Source organism: Aythya ferina (genome assembly GCF_964211825.1).
Source record: "Aythya ferina genome assembly, chromosome: Z".
Lineage (NCBI taxonomy): Eukaryota > Metazoa > Chordata > Aves > Anseriformes > Anatidae > Aythya > Aythya ferina.
In genome coordinates this window covers 4,345,237-4,353,100 of record NC_140299.1, presented here as the reverse complement: position 1 = coordinate 4,353,100, position 7,864 = coordinate 4,345,237, and the positions used below count along the sequence as shown (strand labels likewise).

General features: G+C 38.5%; 1 long non-coding RNA gene across 1 annotated transcript; it reads right to left on the bottom strand.

Moving 5' to 3' along the window:
• Positions 1 to 1,660: 1,660 nt before the first annotated feature.
• LOC311427687 lies at positions 1,661 to 7,218 on the bottom strand. Its single transcript, XR_014687488.1, has 2 exons — positions 7,119 to 7,218; positions 1,661 to 2,351 (listed from the first exon to the last, which is right to left on the bottom strand). It is a non-coding gene; the product is annotated as an uncharacterized lncRNA (long non-coding RNA).
• Between the last annotated feature and the right edge of the window lie 646 nt (positions 7,219 to 7,864).

Here is a 7,864-nt window from a genome sequence, read left to right as displayed (position 1 = left end):
TGAGCTGGATTTGGCTCAGTGTCTCTTTACTGAAAACTCTTCCTTTGGGCAGTTCAATTCCATGATTATTTCAGAATGCATAGATCTTAAAGATGGGGATGACTGAAAAATAATTATAGGTATGTACTGGAAATTTACCTTTCTTTCCAGATTAAATTATGACTTTGGACTGCTACTTAGAAATAGAGTACTGAATTTGGAATCACAAATAAAAAAAAAAAAAAAAAAAAAAAAAAAAAAAAAGCTTTTGAAAATGCTTCTGCCAGAAACAAAATAAGTCAAACTAAACAAATTTAGATAGAAATTCATTAAACATGAAAAATAAAAGGAGGATAGATAGCATGTTAGGCACTGTTATATCAGCTGACACTCAGGAAGATGATGGGTTTTATTGAATATACAGTGGTTTGGAAAAACCTATATCCATTTACATTGTAAAATCACATACACAAATGTACTTTGGGTTTAAAATCCCATATGTTGGCTGCAGTTCTAATATTGGTTCAAGCAAATTATGCCCTGGCTTCACTAAATGCACATATCTATTTCAGTTAGACTTGCAATTTCGCAACAGATCCTGTATTATTTATTCTGCGGCATAGATCAGGTTACATAAAATTAATGGTTGAACTTAATTCATAAGGGCTGAATTAAAATGTGTTGGTCAGAATGAAAAAGAAAGAGAGAGAAAGGAAGAAACCTGGTTTTGATTATATTTATGTCTGTTCCAGTATTGGTGCAGCACAGTGATGTACAAGTGCTGGCTGCACTTAACACACATTAATTCCAAAAGAAATAAGCACTGTCATTTTTATTTTTATTTTTTCTCATGAAGGCTTTTGTCTACAACATATTGTTTTTGGTTTTGTTTTTTGTAGATACCAGTTTAAGTTCAATTTGTTTAAAAATGTCTAAGAATATTTATGGATTTTTAATATCACTGGTTTATTTTTGTTGTTAAGTATGCAGGTTTCAGGAAACTACTCTGGATGACCTAGTTCTGCTGCTCCTGTCCATACAAAACAGCCATGCATGTCAAAGAGAATTTTGTACTATTTAATCTTGCCCATGTGTGTAGTTCAAAAATCTCCTATAATGCTATAATGAGTGCCGCCCAGCAGCAAAGTTCTTTCCCTACAGAGATCCCAATCCAAAGGCAGAAAATGTACGAGTCAGGGTTCTGGCAGGTTTGAAGGACAGGCAGTCTAAATAAATTAGTCATATCATTGATAAGAATTTCCCCTTCCCATAGAAACTCATGGGTAGGAATCAGGTTTAGCACAGATATGTGTGGCTTGGGACTTATTTCAGATCTTTGGAGAGACACTGTAGCTATAAGTGATTGCTTGAATTATGCCGGAAAGAGCTTGGGACTTGACATCCATTCTTCCAAGGACATGATATTGTCTGTTTCTCCACATGGAACAGGTGACCTGAGATCCCGTTGTCTTCCTTTAGACAGTCAAAAACCACAACTTGACCATGCCTCACACCTCCTCAAATCAGACTTGAATCATGACCACTGTTTGCCCCTTTCTTTCCAATCTGTATCCATGCAGACTTCCATTTGGACCCTGTTTTCAACTCCATCCTGTCCAGCCTCCATGAAGTGAAAACTGTGAGATACCATGGACAAGAATGTCAAAAACACATGAGCAAGTTTTCCCTCTGGATCACCTTGTTCAAATATTACCATTCCTGGAATATATTCAAGCTATCAAGTCTTCACAGATAAACGAAGAACAATTTGTTCTGGCCAGAGCTAAAAGGAGTGGAGGCAATGGTTCTTTTCCAGTGGTGTTCCCACTATACTGCAGATCACTGCTATTATGCACATGTCTAAAATAAAGGTACTTCCTCAAAATCCACATGTGAACTGTGATCACCCGAAGTGGTGTGCGTGTCTCAGACTGAACCAGGGTAATATCGCACTTCATCTCATGAGCTTTGGCTGTAGCTTCAAAGAATGACACATCTGCTTATCCACCCCCACATCTCCTGGCTTTGGTGACTATATCAAACTGTAGACAGGCAAGCAACTGCCAAGCTTAAAACACAAAACAAAACAAAAACACTCCCTCCAGCTGATGGAGAGCACAACGGTCCGTCTGCTGAACAAGCAGCTGGTGAAAGCAAAACGATATTTGCAGAGGCTCTGATGACTTCCCAGTTTAATTCAGGAATTTGCTCCTCAGTTTCCAAGAAAACAAGTTCGATTTATCTGCTTTACTGGAGAAGTCATACAGGGGAGCTCTATTCCTCACAAACAATTGCTGCAACACAGCTCATGAAAGCAGGAGACAGAAGTTTCTTGGCTACTGGTCCATGGTACTGGTCCATGATAGTTGCTTCTGGAACACATCAGAAAGACTGTAAGCTTCAGCACTTTCAGAACAAAATGTAAAACATTCTTCCATTGACCTTGCTTTCCCACAATAACACCACATAAAATAACAGAGCAAGGAAAAAAAATAAATACAGAGAGCTTTATGAGTGCACTTTAATAAATCAATAGGGGGTTTAGATACCACATGGTAGCTGCTGTATAAATACACAGGAAGATCCTGTCCTAAAAAATTAGAATAGGCAATTCCTGAACCTGTTATTGTCCAGTTTCACTTGAAACAAGGGAAAGTCAGGATTATTTTATCCCCACTGGCAGAGCGAAACCTAGTGTCTAATTCTTAACTGCTCTAAATAAATATATTTCTGTGTCACTGGTGGTAGTATGATCTACCTCTGTGATCCAACCAAGAGAAGTTGCTTGTATTTCTGATTATAAACAGATATAGGAAGAGTACAGTAGAGTTTAAATTTTCTTTCATGTCTGCACATAAAAAAACAGAGAAACATAGGTAAATGCTGTGAAGGAAAGCTAAGGATTATTGCTGAGTTTCACAGAAACACTCAGGGATATTTTGCAGTATTGATGATTTCTATTAATTATGCTCTTAAAATGTTAAATTTATATTCTTCAATATTTAAATTTATATCCTTCTCTAACAGAATTATAGAGTAGTTTGGGTTGGAAAGGACCTACCTTAAAGATTATCTAACTCCACCCCCTTGCCATGGGCAAGGACACCTCCCACGAGACCAGGTTGTTCAAAGCCCCAGCTAACTTGGTCTTGAGCACTTCCAGGGACGGGGCATCTGCAGCTTCTCTGGGCAGCCTGTTCCAGTGCCTAGCATCTGAGGAAATAATTTCTTCCTAATATCTAACCTAAATCTACCTTTTTTAGTTTAAAGCCATTACTTCTTTTCCTATCACTGTTTCCCCTGTCAGAGAGTCCCTCCCCAGCTTTTCTGTAGCCCTCTTTAGGTACTGGAAGGTAGCTATAAGTTCTCCCCAGAGCTTTCATTCTCCAGGCTGAACAACCTCAGCCTGTCTTCATAGGAGAAAGATGATCTGATCATCCTGGTGGCCTCTGATCACCCTTGTGGCCCTCCTTTAGTTCTGCTCTAACAGGTCCAAGTCCTTCTTGGGCTGGGGGCCCCAGAACTGAATGCAGCAGTTCGTGGGTGGTCTCATGAGAGCAGAGTAGAAGGGAAGAATCACCTACCTTGACCTCCTGGTCATGCTTCCTTTGATGTAGCCCAATTGGCTTTCTGGCCTACAAATGCATATTGCCAGCTCACATTCAGCTTTTTATCCATCGATACCAGCAAGTCCTTCTTCTATAATATACAGTATTATGTGCATATGGCTAAATTAACTGGTTGTAAGCTAAGGGCTAAGGACTGGTTATCACATAAGGTCAGCAAAACCCAACTCTTAGAGTGCAGCAGAACATTGCATTTCTAATACATCTCACTGTTACTGTATGCATTCTTTCAGTTTTGCAAAGGAGAGGTGAAATGAATGCCATCTCTATATGCAGACTAAGAAAAGCAGACTTTTGTTCAAAAGATGGGTTAATAAAATAGCATTTGCTTAAGATTATGAGAAGGAGTTCCAGGAAGCAATATGTAAAGGAAGACAACAAGTAAAATGAAGAGGGAGAAATGCAGGATGTGAAACCTGGATTGTAGAGTGGCATGGGGAAGATCAAGCTTACACGTAGGCAAACCAGAGAGATATGAGAAGGTCAAAAGAACATCAGGGACTAGGGAATAGGTTTCTTGCAACAAAGTGGGTGATGATTTCAGGAAAGGAATAGCAGGATCAGATTGTAAAATAGAATAACAATAACTGTATGTGGATGGGAAAGGAAGATGTGGAGAATTGAATGTAAATGAAGGAAATAGAGCTGCAATAAATGAAAGGGAGAAGAGGAAAGAAAATTAAGCAGAATATCTCTAGGAATGGATTAGTGAAAGTCTATCTTTCCAGGCTTAAAGATGAAAAGACAGAAAAAGCTACTCTGGTCCTTAATTGCCACTGTCATAGCTAATGAATTATTAACAAGTAAATTAAGAAATTGAGTAAATCCTTTCTCTGTCTCAGTCAGCTCCCACTTCTGACAGCCACAAGTGAAATGTAAAACTCTTTTTACAACTCCTTTCCTCTCCCTTATGCAATGGCTGGCAGTGCATTGTGGTTTGATGGTTTCCTTTAGATTTGTTAGAACATCTCTCATGGTTCTTTTTGGGTCAAATTCTCTCACCACAAACTTCCACACTATGGAGGACTCTTGATAAAGCTGTGCTGATGACATATCTGCAACAGTCACTCCAGTCCTTCTGCAGGCCAGCCCAGGCTTAATGATCATAATTGTTAACCATTATATTTATGTATAACCAGTTCCCCAAAGACATCATGATGGAAAAAAAATGAATGCTACCCACAGAACACGATACTGAATTTTGTATTCTTGCTCAGAGAACCTCCTGTCCACATCATTTTGGAGAATGAAAGGGAGAAACAGCTGGGAGACCACTATGTGTTTTACAAAACTTTCAGTATGAGTTCACCTAGTACTGCCAAAAAAAAAAAAAAAAAAAAAAAAGAGGAGAGAGAAGAGATGAGCAGACAATAGTTTCTTCCTCAACTACTACTACTATACAATGAGTAGGCAGTCTTAGTCACATGATGTGAGAAGTACTACAAGACTAAGAAATCTTGTCCCATGTCTTATTTCTTCAGTCACCATTTGGCTATTGGTCCTGCAGGACATTAAGAAATAGGGGCGGAGGAGGGGGGGAATGGAGAGTGCTAGGATTGTTGGTTTGTTTGTTTTAATAGAAGAAATAAAAATAAAAAAACAAAAAATAAAAAATAACAAAACATTTTGTTATTTGTTATATTAAGCAAAGTTTATCTAAAATCAGAAAATATTAAACTAAAATAAACATCTTCTGTCTACTTGCACGTTTTAGCCCAAACCACTTTTCTTTGGCAAGCATATCCAACAAATATTTAGTGACTATTCTTGGCTTAGCTGTAGGCCTGTATATCCCTGCTGCCGTAAGCCCAATATATACGTTATGTGCTTGGCAAAAGTTTTGCAATGAAAGACAATGTCATTCAACAGGCCCATGAGATAATGGAGACAGAAAAAACAAATCTGCAGTCTACTACTACACATAGACCACATGCGCACACAAACAAAAACAAGCAAACAAAAAACCACCATAGCCAGATTTAGAGAACATGCTAAACATAACAAGCTTCTGGTAGATGCATAAATATGTATATAATTAACCCAAAGTAAGATCAGCAATCATGGATCAACAAACACTGAAGGGAGGAATCAGAGGATCTGCTGCTGCTCTGTTTAGCCTGCTGCGATCAGTTGCATCTCACAAATGCTATGTGTTTTCTTCAAAAGGAGAGAACAGAGCCCTGAAGCAGTCACTATCAGATTATGCTGACCAGAAACAAAGCACTGCTGTTGTCAGCTCCAACTGTTTGTATTTTGCTTTTCTCCTTGCCAGGTCTGCTAGCAGCTGTTTGCTCTCTTCTCTGGTGTAAATCAGGAGTAGATTCAGTCAACACAATGCCATTTCTCTGTCTATCATGTGGTAAAGATCTAATATGTTCTTGTTCCTCGGAGAGCAAAATGCAGCCAAGAATATCTGTTGGCTTTGTATTCTTTGTTCTTGCACCAACATGTGACCGTTAACATTAGAATATTATTCTTTTTCTCGGTAGCAATGCCCATTTATATAAAAAAAAAAAAAAAAAAAAAAAAAAAAAAAAAAAAAAAACACAGAAGAATCAGACCCATTTGTTGTATCTGTAACGTAAATGCAGTAATGTGAATGTAGCATGAGAAGTAGAATGGGCAGACATGGGATCAGGATTTCAGATGTTTTTGTGTATCAGTGAGAATATTGATCAAGATTCTGGCTACGGCAGTTAGTTTTCTCTCTGAGAAAGAGGCTTCTCTGTTGACAGCCTTTCTGTATCAAGCTGACTCTGTGCTCTCTGGCTGTCCTGCAAATGGGCTAATGAGCAGGATCTTCTCTTAACCAACTCAAGTGCCTAATCCTGAAGACCAGAAAAAGCTCCTTCAAACAGCTGACAGTTGTTGGTAGCTCTTTTATGAAACCAATATTATATTAAGTACCTGTTCTTGCTGCCATAACACATGAAAATGTCTTACATCTGGAAAATTTGAAAAATATTAAGCTAGAAATTCATCCTCATTTAACTGATTTTTTTTCTATGTATCAAGTCCAGCCTGATCTTTATTAGCTACCCAGAGAAGTGCTCGTGGCACCAAGCCTCTCGGATTTGAAGAAGAATTTAGGTAAACTCTTAGATGCATGGTTTAGTTTTTAGATGGTCCTGTATGGATTCAGGCATTGGACTCAATGATCCATATGGGCCCCTTCCAACTCTGTTGAAATTGGACACAAATTACTTATCTTTGAAAAGTTTCTGAAGTCGTAATGATTATAGAATCATAGAATATCCAAATTTGTGTCCAATTTCAACACTCATTTAAAGATATTTGTGGGAGGTCATCTTATCTCCTATGTATTATCTAAATATGTACATGCACAACTAATTTCATCCCATATAATAGGGATATCTGTACACCTTAGCAAGCCCCTCCACCATTCCTCCTAATCCAGGAGCAGATGGACTCCAGGCATTCACTAGCAGACCTATTTGTGGGTGATGCAAAATTTCTCCTGTTCTGCCACAGATATTATATCCCTGAACCTACCTCTCTCCTGACTTTTATGGAGGACACACACACTGCTTTCCTGCTGTCTTCATCATGTGTGGGTTTGGTGCCGACCAAGCTCTCTGTGAGGAGCAGACACGAGAGGGCAGCGCTGCCCAAGCATTGGGCATTAAGGCAAATTGGGCAGCTGAAGGCAGCTGTGGGTAACGATGTGCAACAGGGGCTGGTGGAGGCCTCATATTCCCCTGTATCAGGGGAACAAAAGTAATGCTCCACAGACCAGACACAATCATTCCTACAAGCTGTTTCTGCAAGGAGCACGTTGTACTGGTCTGACTGGTACAGAGAAGTTCTTGCCTCAATGATGGTTAAGTGATAAAGAGGTAAATAGTGGAATCACGTCATTTACTTTTGCAGTAGAAAGAAGTTTAAAGCTAGTATCCCCATGAGCACCACTGTAGCTACTGTTCTTCATAGTATCAATATGCAATCTTACAAGAGAACAACATCTGAAGGTGCTAAAAATTATTCAAGGTAGTCAAATTTAATACTGATTGCAAAGTGCCACAGGATTCACTTTCAGTACTATATGACTGGATAATAAAATAGCTGAGAAAATTTAATTTCTAATAATTCAAAGTAACACACGGGGAAAAATAACTCTAACACTCCATATTTAATGATGTCTCCAAATTAACAGTATCATTGTACTTCATGTATCTTGAGTACTATGTTCAATTCTGAACACACTATCTCAGAAAGATTATAGAAGAACTAGAAAAAGT